This window comes from Zonotrichia leucophrys, chromosome 1 (genome assembly GCF_028769735.1).
Source record: "Zonotrichia leucophrys gambelii isolate GWCS_2022_RI chromosome 1, RI_Zleu_2.0, whole genome shotgun sequence".
In the NCBI taxonomy this organism is placed as follows: Eukaryota; Metazoa; Chordata; class Aves; order Passeriformes; family Passerellidae; genus Zonotrichia; species Zonotrichia leucophrys.
The window spans coordinates 26,253,130-26,273,223 of NC_088169.1; the positions used below are offsets into that span (position 1 = coordinate 26,253,130).

Consider the following 20,094-nt stretch of genomic DNA (forward strand, 5'->3'; position numbering starts at 1 on the left):
ATTTCATGGTGGGAAAACACAGAAAATATTATTTCTTTTTATTATCTCTGAGTATACATGTTTTGGCACTGTTGTTTGTAATGGGACCACCTACACAAAGCCTGCATTCTTTTTATTCCAAGAACTTTATCAAAGTTCATGCATATACACTTGAAATCTGGCTTTTGTTTCAGAGCGGTTTGAGATTTTTTTCCACACTTTATTTCACTTTGCTTTTTCTCAGCACAGAATGTATATGATCAAAGGAAATAGTCACCAAGGTGAAATAATGACTTGTTACAAGACACTCGAAAATTTCTTGTTAAAACTAATGTTTTCTTGGTAAAAAAGTTCAAGGCTAGGAATAAGCAACCTATTCTACCAGGATACTATATGCAATAGCTGGGCAGGAGAGCAAATACTATACAAAAGGAAAAATACCTCAACATTATTCTTCTGCTAACTATGAGGGCAGATTAATTCTCTAATAATTCAAATAACTGCTTGGGAAGAAACCTGCCATAACAAAATTATTTATAGGGCAAATAAATGTTTGAATAAATCTGGGTTAGAATTAAATGCAGGGATGGGGTTTAAATACAGTTGGTGCTTAAATGCAGAGCATTAACAAACATTTGTCCAAGAAATTTGATTGATCATCTCAATTCCTTATGCCATAGTTTTCTCTGACACAGTTAAATGTCAGATGGGTAAATGTCAGATGTCCCACAAAAAACAGTAAAGGAGGCTGTGATGAGTTCTTCTCTGAAGTGCTCTGAAGTGGGCTTTAAGCTGTTGAGACAGATACACAAAAATTAAGATCGTTTTTTTTACTGTGACCATGACTCATGATTGTTCCTGCAGTCATTTTTTTCAAGTATGTATCTAGAAATATTATGAACAGAACCTCTTTCTCCTAACACAATGCACACCCATGCTGTCAACGGACCTCACTCCCCAGACAAATCCTTGGTCCTGTACTTGTGTTATCATGCTCCTAAACTCTCTTTTTTGGCATGAAACAACAACCAGGTACAGGATGAGGGGACAGAGTGGTGACAGCAGACAGGCTGGGTGACACTGTAACCACAGCCCCAGCTCCTTCACCACCCCTGCCAACGCCACACACTGCCACAGCCTGGGGTCTGTGCTGGAAAACCACTGCTCCAGGGACTGTGGCACAGCCCTCCCAGCACTTCTGAAGTCTGGAACTGAAGGAACACATGAAAAATAGTAATCAGGTCTAGAGGGACACCACACGAGACCCAGCATCCTGCCACACGTGGATGTGGCTTGCTGTTAAGGGAGGAGGAGGCCTGAGCATTGGATAAAGACTTTTCCAAGTGACAGATGGACAGATTTGATGATCTAGAGAGGGGGAATCTCTCAGTCTACATGTAGAAACCCTGTCCTAGGCTTCACTTTTCTCTGAGATTGAATTTTAGAAACGTAGGGTTTGTTTTAAGAATGTTGCCTTTGCCAGGAAAAATTTAGGTTCGGAGTGGGTGAGTAGGTTAGGTGGACTGGTGAAGACTTGCCTAGAGCACTGTCAGGTTCTGGGTCCTTGGCTACAGGCAAAAGAGAGCTATTTGCACATTGTCCTGAAACAGGGGTGTTTGAGGTCTAAACACACTTCCAAATGAAGTCAGATTTGTCCTAGAGAAGATACAGCAACAGTTTTCAAATATGTAGAGGACTATTCTGAGTACTCATTTTTTATTGATACATCTTGTCCACACTTCTTTATTGATATGTGTTCTGTGAGAGCTGGAAAGCAGATTAAAGAGCAGAAGTAAACTCCAGGTTAGGAATGACAAATGACAGGAGAAATGGAGAATCAATTGGACAGAAGGCCAGAGGGAAAATGGGACCTCTAACTTCAGGTTGCTTGCTTAAGAACAAGTTGGGTGAGACTCCCTAAGCAATTGGAGTGTGTAGATGATTCTGCCCTGGGAAGACCTGGCTCAGCCCCTGAGGTTGCACCCATGGCTCTACCAAGGTTTTATGAGTGTTACTGTGATTGCTGTGGGTGCATTATAAGTAGGATAGAGAAATGAGTATTACTGATTAAACAAGAGACTGCTCAGAAGCACAGCATTGCATAAAGCAAGGATAGTTCTGTAAAAGCAGGCAAAAATTCCTTGGAGAGCTCTAATCTGTGAGTAGTTACCAAGTCTGGCAAAGATTCAGATGCTTTACACAGCCAGTATGTGAAAAAAGCAAGACAAGTTAAATGTCACATTCAGGTGCTGGAGCATGTTCATAGAAGAATGGGGAAGATGAAGAGATGGGGAAGGTTCTAGAGAACAAGTCTTATGAGGAGTGGCTGTGAAAACTGGGGTTCTTTACAGCAGCTTCTTTCGAGAAGGAAGAATACAAATAAAAAAATTAGTAAGAGTGCCCACGCTTATTATTACAAGAACTGTCTTCTTTTCTCTAACTATTTCTGTTACTATAACAAAGCAAATCATAATTAACTAGGGACCCAAAGATTCCTCATATTCCAGCTAAATCCTGCAATTTTTCTGTCCAAAAACTCTCACTAGATTTTCTTAACAAAACTGTTAAAGCCTACATAGCAGTGAAGCTCCTGTCTCCAGTCTCCCCAGGAGCAGGGGCTTCCTGGGGCTGTGTGTGCAGTTGAACCTGCATTCACAAAGCCAGCAACAGAACTCACACTAACCCAGGTGTGCTCCCACTCTCACTGTCCTTGATTGTGTGAGCACAAAGCCACACACTACCCCCAAACCATATGAATTTTGTCCACAAAGTTGGGGACATGGATGCTTTACAGAATTCTTTTAGTCTAACCCAACTACTTTAATTGATGTGTCAGAACCTTGATTGCTGTAATCGCTCTTCTCTCCAATCTTCACATTCACAAATTGTTCAGCCTTGGTGTGCTGTGTACTCACTAAAAGGAAAACCTTGTTTTCTTCTGGAGATGGTACTTCAGAAATGTAAGCACGCAGAAATGCAGAAATGTCTTTTGATGGCTTGAGTGTCTTGTTTGTGACTGTATCTCCTCTATAAAGCTGTACCTGCTTTGTGTTTTTTCTGTGACCAGTCCCCAGGTTCTTTTAAGCCTTGCATTCACTGATCACTGTATTAGATCACTGTGTTAGATTTCATTTCTCCTCTCCTCTCCTCTCCTCTCCTCTCCTCTCCTCTCCTCTCCTCTCCTCTCCTCTCCTCTCCTCTCCTCTCCTCTCCTCTCCTCTCCTCTCCTCTCCTCTCCTCTCCTCCTCCCTCTCCTCTCCTCTCCCTCCCTCTCCTCTCCTCTCCCTCCCCTCCTCTCCTCCCTCTCCTCTCCCTCCCTCCCTCCCTCCTCTCCTCTCCTCTCCTCTCCTCCCTTCTTTCCCTTTTTCCTTTTCCATTTTCCGTATTCCTAAGGATCTGCCCTTGTTCTTTGCTGATCTGTAAGTCAGCAGCACTTCAAAGACACTGAGGTGCTGGAGCGTGTCCAGGGAAGGGCAGTGGGGATGGAGGAGGGTCTGGAGCACAAATGCTCTGAGGAGTGCCTGAGGGAGCTGGGGCTGTTCAGCCTGGAGAAAGGGAGGTTCAGGGGGAACCTTGTCCCTCTCTACAAGTACCTGAAAGGAAGCAGTAATGAGCTGGCTGTTGCTCTCTTCTCCCAAGAAACAAGCAATAGGACAAGAGGAAAGGGCCCCAAGTTGTGCCAGGGTTTAGGTTGGATATTAGGAAAAATATCCTCATGGAAAGGGTTGTCAATCACTGGAAGAGGCTGCTCAGGGGAGTGGTGGAGTCCCCATCACTGGAGGTGCTGAAAAGACACCTGTGCTGTAGATGTGGCACTTGGGGACACGGTTTAATCATGGACTTGGCAGTCCTGGGTGAACAGTTGGACTTGAGAATCTTGAACATCTCCTCCAACCTAAATGATTCTGTCAATCAGTAAGAAAAATTTGAAAAAACAATTCGCAGAAAAATACTTGGGATATAACTATGCATTCAAATGTTACCTTTTCACATTTTAATTAGAACAAACACAGAAATAATATTTGTAGCAGATATTCATCCTGCAATGAGCCCCAAAAGCTCTCTCTTTCAACACAGATTCCACAAACTGTCTTCTAACTTAATCAATATTTAATATATTCTCACTGCAGACAGAAGGGAGTGAACCCTTTGCACAGGCTAATGCCAAGGCAAAGCAGTACCCAGCTTCCTTAAAAGAAATAAAGAAATTCAGCTTGCCTTCCTCTTCCTATGCTAAACACCCAGTGGTGTTTAGCATAAACAAAGAACTAGCATAATCACCATTATTTAAAAAAAAATAAAAATGGAACTACCTTTTCTAGTGCACCCTGGTTTTATTCTTCAGGGTACAAGCACATTGCATGTGTGTGTGCACCTGCCTGCACATGCCACATAACTGGGGAGGGGGGAAGATAGCATGCAGAATAATGTAATTACTCATTCTTGAATAGAAGGATAATTACTGTCACAGAAACCCACATAACTTGCAGATCTTTTTGTTCTTTTTAAGATGATAAATACAGTATTTTCCATTTTCTAACAGGATGCATCCTTTCCTTCTGATTTCCCTTCCCCCCACTTAGGCTGAATTACATACATTGCAAATTAATAACAAGGGTTATCTGTTGCCATATAGGAAAATAAAAGCTTACCTGGATTTTTTAAAACATAAAAGTAATGCCATGTCTCTGGAGTCACAGTGGTTAGTCACTGATTGGGCTGTTACCTGCAACAAACTTCCTTTAAGAATGACTTTCAACATCCAGAAGAGGATGGGGAAAAAGAGATAGGAGGAGAAAAAGACACAATGACTGACCACATGCTGACTTTCTAAATTCACAGTGAATCTCACATTTAAAAGCAATGATAAGCCTATGTGAGCCTTGCTGTCAGTCACCCCCAGACCATAATCTGGGGGCAGATGGGAGGCAAAGCAGTGCAAAAAGACACATGAGCAGCCATGAGCTCACAGCTTCTGACAGCTGGCCAGGTGCCCTCTTTCCCTCCTCCTTCCATCCAGAGAGGCCTTTGGAAATGGAGAGAAATGCCACTGTGTGAGTAACCATCTGTTTGGATATAGTCTCCTAAATAGCTTTATTTAGAGATGTCTTTTAAGACCTGTTGCCAAACCATAGTCAAGGAGAGTACTTTTTTAAGTATAAACCTAAATGTAATGCCTGACTTTAGGATATTAGGGCAACAGAAGCAGAGCAGGTACTGGGAACTGCTTTAATGGGACTTTTTAACAGCTGCTAACAGAACAAGCCTGCTCTTCTTTAGTGACAGTGATGTTGAGGAAAAATTTCAAAGACTCCATGGGAGCCTGGAGCTCACAAACATCTTTATGTCTCTGTGAACAACAGTAGCTTAGGCAACATCTGTTCTCACATCTTCTGGAAAACAGGATTGAGATTATTCCTGCACTGCAAATCCCCACTAAAGTTAGGTTTATACTGCATTTAGCTTAAAACTGACTGGGTTTTGATGCCTGTATAACTATGACATCATACCACTTAATGTAACCAATTCCAGTGTGTTTACTGGGATTTTTCTCCCACCTGTGACCTCAGAATCATAGAATTACTTATGTTAGGAAAGACATCTAAGGTCAAGTCCAACTGCTAACCAAGAACTGCCGAGTCCACAATTGAACCGTGTCCCCAAGTGCCACACTTACACGTCTTCTCAACGTGATGGTAACTCCAGTGATGGTAACTCCACCACTTCCCCACTGCTGTGGTTTGATACTGTCCCAGTGCCAGGCACCCAGAGAGTCGCTCACTCACCCTACCCTGCCACACCTGTAATGGAGAGAAAAAAACAACAAAGGGTTCATGAGTTGAGATGAGGACTGGGAGAAAACACTCCAAGGGCAAAAGAGGCTCAATTAAAGTTGCAAAGTGAATTTACTACTAACAGAATCAGAGGAGGATAATGAGAAGTAAAATAAGCCCTTTAAATCCTTTTTCCTTCCAGCCCCTCCCTCCTTCCCACTGACAGCGCAGGGAGACAGGGCATGGGGGCTTTGGTCAGTTCATCACTGAGATTTTCTTCTGCAGCTCTGGGAGAGGAGTCCTTCCCCTGTGACACCGTGGGGTCCCTCCCACAGGAGGCAGCTCTCCATGAACTGCCCCAGCCTGGGCCCCCTCTCTCGAGCAGCAGCCAAACCACGCCTGCTGCAGTGTGAGCTCCCCCCACGGGCACACAGTCCCCAAAAACTGCTGTGGCGTGGGCCTCTCTTCCATGGGGTGCAGTCCTTCAAGGACAGGCTGCTCCAGCCTGGAAGCAAAGGTCCCCTATCTCCACCAGGACTCCCACTGGAGCACAGCCTCCTGCAGGCATCCACCTGCACCTACGTGGGCACCTCTACCACGGGCTGCAGGTGGAGCAACCCGCATAGATCCTCACAGGCTGCAGGTGGATCCCTGCATCCCCCATGGATCCCCACAGGCTGCAGGGGCACAGCTGCTTCACCATGGTCTCGCCACGTCCTGCAGAGGAATCTTGGCTCCAGCACCTGGAGCAGCTCCTCCTCTCCTTCTCCACTGCCCTTGGTGCCACCATGTTGTTTTCCCTCACATGTCCTCCTCACTTCCTCCTCTCCTTGGACCAGAGGCATTACCAACCTCTCTCATCGGCCCAGTTTTGGCCAGCAGCATGTCCATCTTCAGAGCCATCAGAGATTGGCTCTGCTGAACATGATGGAAGCTTCCAGCAGCTTCTCATAGGAGCCACCTCTGTGGACACCCCCCTACCAAAACACAGGCCATGCAAAACCAGTACACCTTGGCAGCCTGTTTCAGTGCTTGATCAACCTTTCAGTGAAGCTGATTTTCCTAATATCCAGTCTATACCTCCACTGGAACAACATGGGGCCATTTCCTCTTGTCCTATTGCTTGTTTCTTGAGACAAGAGACCAGCACCCAGCTCACTACTGCTTCCTTCCAGGCAGTTGCAAAGAGCAATAAGGCCTTCCCTGAGCCTCATTTTCTTCAGGCTAGAACCCAAACAAAGGGTTCTAGGCTGGAGAAAGCTAAGTAACCCAAACTCCCTCAGCTGCTCCTTGTAGAATTTGTTCTCCAGACCCTCCACCATCTCCATTGCTCTCCTCTGGACATCTCAATTCCACCACCTCCATGTCCTTCTAAAAGTGAGGGCCCAAAACTGAACAGAGAATCTGGGGTGTTGCCTCAGCAGCGCCAGATGATTGCTGCCTTCATCCTGCTGGGCACACTGTTGCTGAGCTTTGTGCTGCCCCAATTTCACTGTCAGTAGTAATCTGCTATGTCTGAATATGCCTTCTTAAGCTTCTGAGCACTAAACCTAAAAACCTTCAGCTTGGGAAATTCTCTCTGTTTTAATTTTTTAGATAAATCTGGTAAATAAATCAACTTGTGTGGTGCCATCCCAAATCCCCCCACCTGAAATGGAAGACATTTCATCCAAGACAGATTACTTTGCCAGTTCCAGGAACTCATACCTTGCTATGAAAGTAATAATAAATAACCAAGAACAGCCTACTCCACATTCCACCAGAAATAGCATGCTAGCTGCCTGCTCTAGGCTCCAATTGAAATTCTGTCTGTTTGCAATAGCATCCTTAGCAACCAAAAAATCACACAAGACAATTCCTTTAGGTGAGGTGTATCCAAGCAGCCAACATTTAAAATGCAAGCTTTTCTTGTGGGCCTGAAAAGCTAATTTCTCTACAAAATCCTTGAATTTATTTAAAAGTTTTATCCAAGATATCTTTCTTACTCACAGATTTAGCATATCAATGTTCCTAGGAAGTCATAATCATTGCTTTCATTCTATAGATTTCCTTGCCCTCTAACAACTCAGATTGTGTGTTGTCTCAGCCATTTCCTTCAAGTCAGCTCTGACAGCTGAGTCAGACCAGAAGAATGGCTGAATTAAAAAGCCTGACAATCCTCTACCCCTTATTCAGCCAATAACCTCATTTGTTCATTGATTGGAAATTAAAGATGATAGAAGTGCTTTTATTATTTTTGTTGGTGATGATCTACAACTCTACTATTTTGTGCAAACCTCTCTTTACTCACTTAGGGCCAAATTACTGTGGCGACAGAACAGGAAAGCCCATAATAAAATACAGTAAAAATGTCAGAGAGGAATCAGTTTCAGCCAGGCACGTGTATCCTACTGGTGCTCACAGCCCAGCCAAAGGTTCAAGCCTTTGAGTCCCAGTGCTGTTCCTTTTTGCAGCAACATGCAGCAGGATGTTTGCAGCATGTCACTTCTCCAGCAGTGGGAATACAGCAGCCTCTTCCCTGGCTGCAAAGAAGGACTGTACTGCCTGGGGTGAAAATGGATAAGTCAGTCCTCACTCTGCTAAAAGTGGAGCTAAGGCTTGTGTTAGCCTCATTGTGTGTTCTGCTGATAGCTGAAATGTTCTCTGCAGTTCAAAATTCATATTTTTGCTCTCCTAATTATCCCTTAGCTTAGCTTCTGATATTGGAAAATTATCCTCTAATTCTCTTCCTTTAATCAGATGGTTTATATTTTTAAAAATTCTTGATTATACTCATTTTCATATCCCCACTTAAACACAGTTAGCATTTGCTGACCTCTATCCCATGTTAAAAGAGCGATGAATTGACTGCAGTCACTCCAGCTGTTCACTAAATATTTTCCACATTTCTAGAGTGGATTATTCATTCAATATGGGATTTAAACTTCAGTATTTGAAAGATTCCTTTTTTAAAATGTTCTTCACACTTATCCATCCAGGCTTTTGACACTTAAAATGATGTAATTGCAAGATCTGAGGTGCTTCTAAATAAAAAGTCATTTCACAAACACTTATTTTCTGACGGTGGGACATGGAGCAGGCTGTGTTCATACACACTGCTCTACAAATTTGAATGACTCCTGAACTATATCTCAGAACATCATCTCTCTTCACCTCATGTCTTCTCCTCTTGTGAAAGATGAGGAATTAAATGCCTTCATCCAACCTTTGGGGGAGTATATCTTTGAATATCTAAAAGGTTTTGTTTACACTTGCTCTGAATGTTTACAGCAACATTCTGACCTTGGTAATGCCCATTGCTCCTGAATCATGTCCACACTTTTGATGATTTTTTATCAGTCTTCTCTGAGAAGTGCTGTCCTCAGTTATAGGGTACATTATTTTCATTAAGGACTCAATTCAGAACTTTAAAATATCTGGAGAAATTATTGACAAGTTTGTTTAAAAAAGAGCCGAAGAGCAAAAAAATCTAGTATTACACATGGCTTATTATTTTTCCAAGCAAAAAGCTTTCTTCTAATTTTCCAGAGAATTAATTTTTTACCTGAGCAATCAGTGTTAAAAACATGTATTTGAGGCTTCAAAACCAAAATCTGTTTATCTGGGTTCACACAGCCCTTCTTTACGTCCTTTTTTGGATAGTAAAGCCATTAATGGAATATTGATATAAAGGAAAAAAAGTCAAGGACTAAGAAGAGAAAAAAAATCCTTGTGTTTATCACTAGCTCACTCTCAGACAGACAAATTCTTTCCTTCCTTTGAGGAGGACAGCAGTATATGAAAAAAAACCTGCCTAAACACTGAGGACATTTCTTTGGAATGCTGAATAAAAGTGGCAGCAAAATCAAAAGACAAATTGCCCCCAGGCACCCCAAGTGTACTAACGGCTGTCTGAGAGCCCAGAGAAGCACCTCAGACACTGTGCTTGCTACTCTTTCCTGGGGTAACCAGCATGCAAGTATGACAGAGGGGAAAAAAGCATTTTTGACAAAGTACCAGGTGCTCGCCAGAACAAGCCCCAGTTGTAGGACTGGGGCAAAATAGCAGCCATAGGGTGGAGGCAAAACTGGCCAGAAATCTGTGCTAGGAAATTAGTTATCAGTGTCAACCATCAAAATAAAAGGATGTATTGAGAAGGATTTTCCAGGAGTCTGTTCTCTGTCTGGCTCTATTCAATATTTTCATTAATTTGGATGGTGGAATAGAGATGGTATATTTACATCTGACCCTAACCAAGTAGGAGATGGAAGTGATTTGGAGGTCAGGAATCAGATTCTGAATAAACTTCAGGAACTGCCTGAAAAAAACAGATGAAAAGTTCCACATTCATTTCTGTATTTCAGCTGCTTAAATACAGAGTGGGAAATGATTGACTGCTTAAGAGCTTTGCAGGATCTGGAGTTGTCACAAGCTGAATGTCAGCCAAAGACATAATGTGGCAACAAAAAAAAAACAAAAATCCCAACGTGCTGGAATGTGTAAACAGCAGGGTCATCAGTAAAACATACAGAGCAATCCTTCTTTATTTGGGGCTGATAAAGCCTCAGCTAAAGCACTGAGTCCATTGAGGGACTGACTTGCACTCAAGTTGATATGAAGCATGAGCCCTAATCAGGACATACCAAAAGAGCAGTTGGAGGAAATGGGATGGCCAGAAAAGGAAGACTGAAGGAACTGATCAACAATCTTCAAAAATGTAAAGACCAGAGCAACAGACAATTGAAACTCTCTTCAATGTAAAAGGTGTATACATCTTAAAGCAACTTTTACAGACCACTTATCTCTCTTGTAGTTACTGTGGCTCAAAAATAGCAAAAGTTTCTAAAAAGTTATTGATATATTACTTTTGTCTATAAAAATCTGTGCTCTTTATTTCAGGAAAAAACCCTTGGAAAGTAGGCATCGTTTGTAGGACATTGATCAATTCATCTTCTAGTTATTTCATTTTAGACTTGCTTCCTTTATTCTTTCTCACTGACATCTATGACATTAACCTCTTTCATCACATTACTTTTACCTTGCATGCGACACACTGTCCTTCCTCCTCCAATCCCTGAAAGCCCTGTTAATATATGAACAAATTTCTGTCGGTTTTCCATTGCTGTGGACCCAGGCATCATTCTCAAATGATTTGACTTCAGTGCCTGGTATGCTTATCAGCCATGAAATATCATTTCCTTCACCATAAGGAATGAGAAGACATCTCCCTTTCCTCTAACCCAATTTATTAAACTGGACTCACTACAACATGGTCCTCTCCTGAACACCTGACTACATCGCTGTGTTCGAATGCTTTTATGTTCCTTTGGCATGATGAGTGACAGCATTTCTTCCTTCATCACACTTGCAGGACCCAGAGCACATTAATCATTCACAGCAGTACAGTTCTGCCATCCTGCTGAGTACTTCCTTCAGGCCAGGAATTGCAGTACAGCTCCCTGTCCAAGCACCTAAGCTTCTGGTCCATGGTCTTTTCCCCAACTTTATTTCATGAGCACTGCAGTGAATAACTCACATATGTGGGGGATATAAAATAGTGGAAATAAGTAGCATTCATGTTCCCTTTCTGTTTGAGGTGGTGTGAGAGATGCACTGAGCAATGAAAAATAAAAATAAAATACCTCCCATGTCCTGCCAAAGGCTATCATTTCCCCAGGCATGCTATTGGGTATAACTCCATCAGGATTGCAACACATTTACTGTGAAGGTACAGAAATAAAAATTTAAAATTAAGTCAGTGTAAAATGAGACTGAAATATTTTTTAAGAAAGCTACTTTTTTTAAACTTTAATTTGCATAGAAGACACTAAATTTAGTGTTCTATGAATACAATTCTGTCTTCAAAACTTGCACATTATCTAAGTAATAAATACAAAAACCTCATAAAAAGTGAAGCATTGTTGTTCATTAAGACACCATCCATTTTGTAAAATTTCAAAATTCAGCTTCGTTTTACATTTCTGTACCTTCATATTTATACTTCAAACAGTATCTTTTAACTGTATATAGTTATAGTATACTGTTTTATACTAAATAGATAATTTTTCACTTTATACTTTTAAAAATGATTGTTCACTACATTTTAACATGGCTGTATAATAAACATATCTTACAGAAAGTTCATCTCACTGGTTCAAATGGAGTGCCATTGTCTGCAAGGTCTCATTTCAAAATTATTGTGCTTTTATCCTTTTTGTCATGCCACAGGTTGTGAAGTCCAAAATATTTACCATTCTGATTGTCAGACTTTCCTTCACAGAGATGTCTGAGTGAAGACAAAATAGACAACTTGTTTTGTTGAATCAATAGAGGCATATTATCACAGCAAGATTATAATTCAGGTGTACAATACCTGCATTTTACAGCACACAAAACTGCAACTGCCATGTGCTGTGTGTCACAGTAGGTAACTAATATCAACAAAGTACCACCAGTCTATGTTCAAATACTGTTGTATGGGCCTAACTTCCATCCACAAAAGCAAGGCAATTCAAAGTTAAGGGTAAACTCTATCCATAATCCTCTCTCTTCAGGAATTGCTTTGTGAATGTAGCTGAATTCTCATCTCAGGCCTTTGCAGCTCCATGTTGCCACACAAACAGTGAGAGAAGGCAAACCTACTGTTACACTTCCATGCAGATTCCTATCAATTGCTTTATAACTGGTAAGAATACCATCTACTGGCATTTGTATTCACTTGAGGCCAAAACCTGAGGCTTTGGAGACAGACTATGATCATCACACACGGTGTTTGGGATGAACAAGTTTAGGTAAGTATTTCTCTTTGCTGGCTGGGGCATACTGGAGTTTTGGGTTTGCATGGCCAGGTTTTCATTACAGGGGGGCTATAAAGTTGGCTGCTGAGAGAAGCTGCCAGAAGCCTCCTTCATGTCCAGCAGAGCCAATGCCAGCCAGCTAGCTCTGTGAAGGATGTGCTGCTGGTCAAGGCTGAGCCCGTCAGAGATGGTGGTAACACCTCTGTGGCAACATATTTGAGAAGAAGAAAAAAAAGTTTTAGGGCAGTTGTAATTGTGCTCAGAGAAGAGCAGAGTGAAAATATGTAAGAATATCCCTGCAGATACTAATGTTGGTGCAGGAGGAAGAGGAGGTGCTCCAGGAGCTGGAGCGGAGATCCCCTGCAGCCTGTGGTGCAGCCCATGGAACCCCACAGAGACCCACCTGCAGCCCATTGAGAAGCTCCATGCCGCAGCTGGGTGCCTGGGAGGAGGCTGTGAGCCCATGGGATGCCCAGGATGAAGCAGGCTCCTGGCAGGGACCTGCAGATCCATAGGAGAAGCCCATGCTGGAGCAGGTTTCCTCGTAGGACTGGTGACACTGTGGGGGACCCACGCTGGAGCAGGCTGTGCCTCAAGGACTGCACCCCGTGGAAGGGTGATCCACACTGCATCAGTTTGTGAAGAACCATTGCCTGTGGGATGGATTCATGTTGGGGAAGTTCATGGAGAGCTGTCTCCCACAGGAGGGACCCCATGCTGGAGCAGTGGAAGGACTCCTCTCCCTGAGCAACATCAGGAACAACTCGTGATGGACTGATCAAAACCCTCTCTTCCCTGTCTCCCTAACCTGCTGGGTGGGGGGAGGAGTAGAGCTGGAAGGAGGGAAGGGTGAGGAAAGATGTTTTTAAGATTTATGTTGCTTCTCTTTACCCTGCTGTGATTTTCTTAGTAGCAAATTCAGTACCTATCCCCAGTCTGAGTCTGTTTTGCCCATGTCAGCATTTGGTGAGTGATCCCTCCTGGCCCTTTTCCTTCATTGTATTTTCTCTCCCCCATCCAGTTGTAGAGGGAAGGGATAGGGAAACTTTAATGAGTGTCTGGCATCCAGTCAGAGTCAACCAAAACACAGAGGTAGGAAAACATCCATTTTGTGAGCTTCTTGTGGCAACAGGAGCAGACAGTGTTTCATTGATTTCTGCATCTTTTTGACCTGCCATTATCAGGAGACCTGAAAAAGATGGAATACAAGTCCATGTTGAAACCAAAATAAACTGGCATCAGTGGTTTTCAGTATCAAGAACCTTTCTCTTCAGCCTGTGATTTTAAGCAAACAAGAACACAATGTAGGAAGGAAAATGGTCTATTTCCAGCTGATGATACAGAGGGAAGTATAACTAATGCCATCATACCTGAGTTAAGAAATTTGTTTATATAATAAAGATCAGATTTCAGGCTTGGAAACAAAAGTTGTTTGTGAAAATTGACCCATCATGATTATGTGTTAGTCCTACTGCCAACATTTTTTACCCCTGATGGATGCATCTGCTACCAGGGCCTTGCATGTCCCACTGCTCAAAGTCTTATTTCAGGAGATCAAATTCTGCTCCAGGCTGCCCCACTTCTTAAGAATCTTAATTGTTTGCAGCTTTCTTTGTAGTACTGTTAGGACTAGGATTTTGCAGCTTGTCCAGAAATTTTGGAGTTAGCAGAAAGGAGAAACTCTGTGTTTTTCACAGGGTGTAGCTGTACCATGGAAACATGGGATGAGAGCATGCTGGAAAGAGCATGCTCCTCCCCAGGGGCATCTTTCTACTTGCACTATTTAACTACATTTTTTTTTCAGTGCAGGTTTCAATTATATCAAACCTCTGATTAACTAGTGGCAGAATGTGAACCAGTAGGGATAATCTGTATCTGCACAATCTGCCATAATGAAGAACTTCATAAGCACCAATACAGCAATCTCAAGCATTAGGACACCTTCAATTTTTGACTCAAAAGAGGCCTGGCACTACAGTTTCACACTTTCTCGTAAACTTCTCCTTCAAGCAGCCTACACTTTCTCAAACTTCTCGTTCTCCTTCAAGCAGCCTAGCTATTGCTGGAAAAACAAAGCCATGATGGGAGCTGGGAGATGACAAGATAATACTGCAGAACAAATTAAAACAGAGCTAGAACTCTGTACTGCAGAGGTATTCATCCTTTTTATTGCCTCGAAGAACAAGCCTATTCTTCTAACAGATTAGTAAACAGTACATTCATCTTTAACAGACCTTCAGTGTGTCTGCAAGGCTCGTGATGTAGAATAATGTAGTTAAAAGAAAATACATGGAAATTTTCGTAAAAACAGATACTGAAGTATTGTAGTTGCTTACTTTGTCTCTGCTATGAGGAAGATCAGAGAAGTCTTTTGTGTCACTTCTATTTTGAACCTATTTTGTTGCCGAATATGGGAAAAGATTAGTTTGCTGCTCATTGTGCCATTGGTTTTGTGATTCTATGAAAACCCCCTTAAAGTCTGCATGCAAAACCAATGAGGTAGAACATGTTTGACAAGCTTAGTTCCAACTTGACCAATGTAGCAGGAAAATACTTTAAAATCATTGCCTCTCCTCAATAACAATAGTACATACAAGTGTTTACAAGAGGATTAAAGGCTGCTTTAGCAATTTGTATTAAAGATTCCCGTATCAGACAAGTTTTATCACAAAACCTGTTGGAGCACTATGCAGCTGATCAGATGCAAACAGAAGCAAGTTATGCTACTGACTTTATTTTACCTGCTTTAAAAGGATGCTCGATGTATCTGCAAATACACACCATGTGTACAATGAGCCATACCTATTGACAGCCTGCCCAATTACAACAACAGCAAAAAAAGCTCCACAAGAAACGACCCCTAGCACCTGGTAATTAAAATTGCTAATCACCAGCAATTATCTGGCACAGCTTTATAGCCAGGCAAAACAGTCTGACCCTTTGCCCATGGAAAGAAGAATGTTTGCTGTCTATTGATAAGTGCTTAGGCAAAGCTGTGTTCGGCTCACATCCATTAAGTGGCGCCTAATAGGAAGTCAACAAAGGAGCTCTGACATCTGTAGTGGGCACTTCTGGCAGGCCAGGTTTGGGAGCACAGGTGTCCAATGGGCTCCTGCCAAGGACCAGGGTACGGGACATGGGGAGTTTTTCTTGAAAAGAAAACTTGAGCTGACAATGTTTCCCAATTGGCTCCTCCACGACCACAGAGTAAATGCAGTATGTTTCCAGGACAAAGATTAAAATAATTACTCTTGTCAGGAGTGGTGGCTTGTTTTCAAACTGTCTGCATGCATTCAAACACAAAGAGGTAAGAAGTCCAGGAGGCTCAGTAATTTAGGTAAGGATTGTTCTTTGGTCTATTTCTCTTCTTATAAAGTATTGAGTTAAATATATATAAAAAATGTTTCTCTAGTGTGCTCTTTAAGTCTGATAAAGAGTTTGAGATAATAAGGTTTTGTTTTTTTCCATATGACACTATTATGCTCAAAGCTATAAAATACCCTTCCATTGTTATAGCTCCAGGAAGATGCTGCTAGAGATAATTTGAACTACAATAAACAGTGCCATTAAAGCTTCTGATCTCACCAATGACTCTTCTAAGGTACTAGATAAAAAGATCAGGTTTGGTTTTAGTTGGGTTTTTTGTTTTTGAGAGAGAGAGAAAGAGAGAGAGAGATAGAAACCCTGGCAAAAATATTGCAAGCTTCTCATAATGAAGCAACCTAAAAAACCTGAAGGACAAAGCATCCCTTAAACAGTTAGGAATGCAAATTTCTCCAAGAACAGGCATCAGTAGAGATTACAGAGCCAGGAGCTGCTGAAATCCAGAAGCAAACCTCAGTACCCTCATTCCTTCATGAGGCTTTGGGGGAATCTTGGCAAGTTGGAGTTTCAGGGCTAAAGGAAATTTACAGACACAAGCAATTTGGAGGTATTCTGGCTTGTACATTCCATGACTTTTCCTGCACAAAATGTCAGAGCCCCCCACCTCGTACATCTTTATATTGTGATATGTAAAATCTGAAATATTTTATAAATGTGAAGCAACATTGATGGCATGATATTTGGCAGTATCTCCTAATCCCAAATAATTAAGCAATTAAAAGTGTTCTCTCCCTTTGTAATTCTTTCTTAAGTCCACCTCTCAAGCTGCTTCAGGTTACAGGGTTTGAAAACAACTTAATTTTCTCATTACCATGACATGAATAATGCAGCCACAACTTGCATCTTTGCAGTTGTTTGCTTTGGCAAAGTCTGCATCCTGGCTGGATACCTCTTGTCTGCAAAGGGCATCTTACAGAACGTGGTGTTGCTCCTTTTTAGCCCATACACAGAAGTCACTTTGCTGGAGAAAAAGCAATGTTTCAATGGGCTCATACATCTCACTCCAACACAGACTTAAAATGCAGGTAGGGTCTGCATCCCAGCCTAGCAGCCTGGAATCACTTTTTAGCTCTCCAATTTAACTCTAGCCCAGGAGTTCTCAAAGGCTCTTTACAAAAGCCAGCTGGAATAATCTAAATAAAATTTCAGATAAAATCAAAAATAAATCACCAGGCTACTTCTGTATTCCATATAGATTTCTGCCTTTGTAGAAAGAAAAATCTTCCACTTTAATTTTGGCACATGCATGGAATATTTTCCACTAGATTCCAATTCTTGATCATTGGTATTACCATGAGATTGTTCTCTCCTGCAGTTTGTAAGCTCCCACCAGTGTGAAAGAGCAGGATTTCTCTTTGACAAATCTTTTGTGAAGTCAGAAATGAATGAAGTCACTGGAGATACACCTACTTACAAGCTTGGGTTGTAAAGTGCAAAACAAGATGAAATGATAGATCATAAATTCTGTCATTGCTTGACATTCAGATTCTTCTGCCTGCAAGTCTAATTCAGTAATGATCCACAGCAGAAGAGCATGCTACCGGATTTGTGCAGAATATCCATCACAGAGTAAATTACATTGCATGATTCTTCTATGGATAAGCTGACATGATGAAAAATATGAGGGAGCAGAGGAGGAGTGGATTTTCTGATGCTCTTTGGCATTTGGAGTCCATGAAATACGAGTGGATTTCAGAATGTTCTATTCAAATTGGGACATCATGGTCACCCGGGGTATGAAAACACATCTGTCTGCCTACATTTATGCTGTACAGTGATTTTTAATACCATTGTCCAAAACACAATCTAATGGAATGGCCAGTGGGGATAGATATTTAGTTGATTTTTGTTCCATTTTTGAGAGGCTGAGTCTTTAGGGGTCATAGTACCATAAGCAAAGGACTACAGGAAATTATTCCCATCTTTAAAAACTGTGTGCTCAAACAAAACTAGATGATGGTGGTGAGGAGCTAATATGCAGCTTGTGTTACCAATCATTTCATTTCCATTTCATGTATAATATGCTTAGCCCAGAATTGATGCACAAAGTTCACCAAATCACTGTTTCTCAATGGTTTTCTCCTTTCTCTGTGTGTAATTCCAAAACAAAACCAACTTACCCACTTCTGCTTCAGGTGAAAGCCTGTCTATACCCCACAGGTCAATGAACCCATTCTGGGCTTCCTTGGAAGAGAAACTCAGAGTCAAGAGTTTTCCACTGAAAGTGTCTTGCTAGAAACTGCTGAACAATTAAACCTGGGGAATCCCTCTTCAAGTGCCTGTTGACCTCTTCTGTCTTGGGGAGGAAGAAGAAATGAAGGAGGTAGATTTCAAACCATTTAACTGCTGCACTCCACACAACAGTACTGTTGAGCTGTGCTAGTGTAGACACAGCCCTGGAAAGTGCCTTGTCCCAGGATGGCACATCTCAGCTAGAATATCTTCTAGTGGTTTCCCTGTCAGCCCCAAGGATACACCCAGCAAGAGGAAATACTCCACTCCAGAAATTGGTAAGGCAATGCCTGTCTGACCACACCTCACTCACAATTCACATAGGGTGAGAAACACTTCTGTACTGCCAGCACTTCGTGGAAAGACAGGCAAATGCTCACCAAGACACCAAATCTCTCTTCCTCCAGGATATACATGTTCCTGCAGATTCCTTCTTCACCACCAACTCTGTCTTGCTCAGATTAAAACTTCGTGAGTTGGTTCATACCTTCATCTTAAGCTTGGTCAGGCTTTTGGTGGGCGACAATGATGTTCCTCCTGGACTGGACAAACAACTGCTAAGCAGGACCATGTTGCCACGGTGGCTCAAACTGCTTCAACATCTCCCCTACCAGAAGTAGGACACATGGAATCATAAAATAGAGAAAGGTGAAGAAACATACCTGGGATGATGATTTGCCCTGCTACATCTTGGTTTCCTCATTGACTATCAAATATTAGATGTCTGGCATATACTATGCCTTTTTCTCAGCCACTGCCCTGGCAATACCCTACAATTCCCAAGGCACAATTATAGAATTTTCTTAATAACATGTATCTTTACCTTTCTCACATACATTTTAGTGACTGGAAACCATGGGGGTTTGTTACCAGCTCAGTTATCTTGTGCTTTAGTTGCTTGTGGTTACTGAACAAGTTGTGCAACTCATTCTACTTGACGTGCTCCAGAACCTTCCCTTGACTTGCTCCTGTGTCCTTTTTTTTTTTACCTTTGCTATTTGAAGAGACAGAGAGAGAGTAAATGAGGAGCCCCCTTGTTACCTAGTGCTCCCTAGTGTACAGAGTGGCTCCCACCAGACTGAAGCAGACATGGTTGATCCATTCATGCGGTAGGAGACGAACACCAAGGTGATTTGGTGGCCCAAATTAAACAGTCAATCAACATCAAAAGATTCAGTAGAGCTGGAATTATGTGGACCTGGGTTTGGCCAGGCATCTGACACAGCTTCTGCAAGTCAAACACCCCTTGCCAGCCACAGCAGGGACAGAAGAGGGATCTCTTCTAGTATCTGTACCTTCCCATCCATGGAAATGTCTCCAGAGCATAAAAAGGTGGCTGAGCCAGTCAGGTCACAAGGACAATGCTCCCGTGGAGGACAGCAACCCCCATGGCTGCTACCTCTCAAGAAGACCATCTCTGTGAAGAAGGGTTTGTTCGACAGATGTCAGGATGAGACAGCCCCTAGTACACAGGGACCTCATATCTTTCTGTGCCTGTTTGCCAAAATCTTCTAGCTCTCAGGGTTTCAAATCTCTATGGCTTCTTCCTAGTCCATGAGGAAATGGAACAAGACCCTAACAGAAAATGGAGGTTAACCAGAGATGGTAAAAAGTGTAGATGTTGGACTGATCTGTCTCTCCAACTCTCTAAATCTGAAGGCAAACCAAACTAGACTTTTCAGACCAGTAGTACAAATACAAAAATCTGTCACCAGTGTCCCAGGCTCAGCTGCAACATTTTCCTGGTATTCTGTCAGAAGGTGGAAAATGACTCCACTGAAGAAGCTTAGCACCTTATTTCTGTTCAGTGCAAAATAAATCCCTGGCCAATAAACTAGTTTTTAAGCTGAATACACTCCATTTCAGAGTTTTAGGACAGGGAGATCCTATGTCAGTGAATGATGATGCAAAAAAATTTCTTCAGAGAGCTTAAATGGAACATTGTAATT

General features: G+C 42.1%; 1 long non-coding RNA gene across 1 annotated transcript; it reads right to left on the bottom strand.

Moving 5' to 3' along the window:
• Positions 1–592: 592 nt before the first annotated feature.
• Positions 593–5,782, bottom strand: LOC135446909 (uncharacterized). Its single transcript, XR_010439930.1, has 3 exons — positions 5,657–5,782; positions 4,632–4,705; positions 593–771 (listed from the first exon to the last, which is right to left on the bottom strand). It is a non-coding gene; the product is annotated as an uncharacterized LOC135446909 (long non-coding RNA).
• Positions 5,783–20,094: the final 14,312 nt, after the last annotated feature.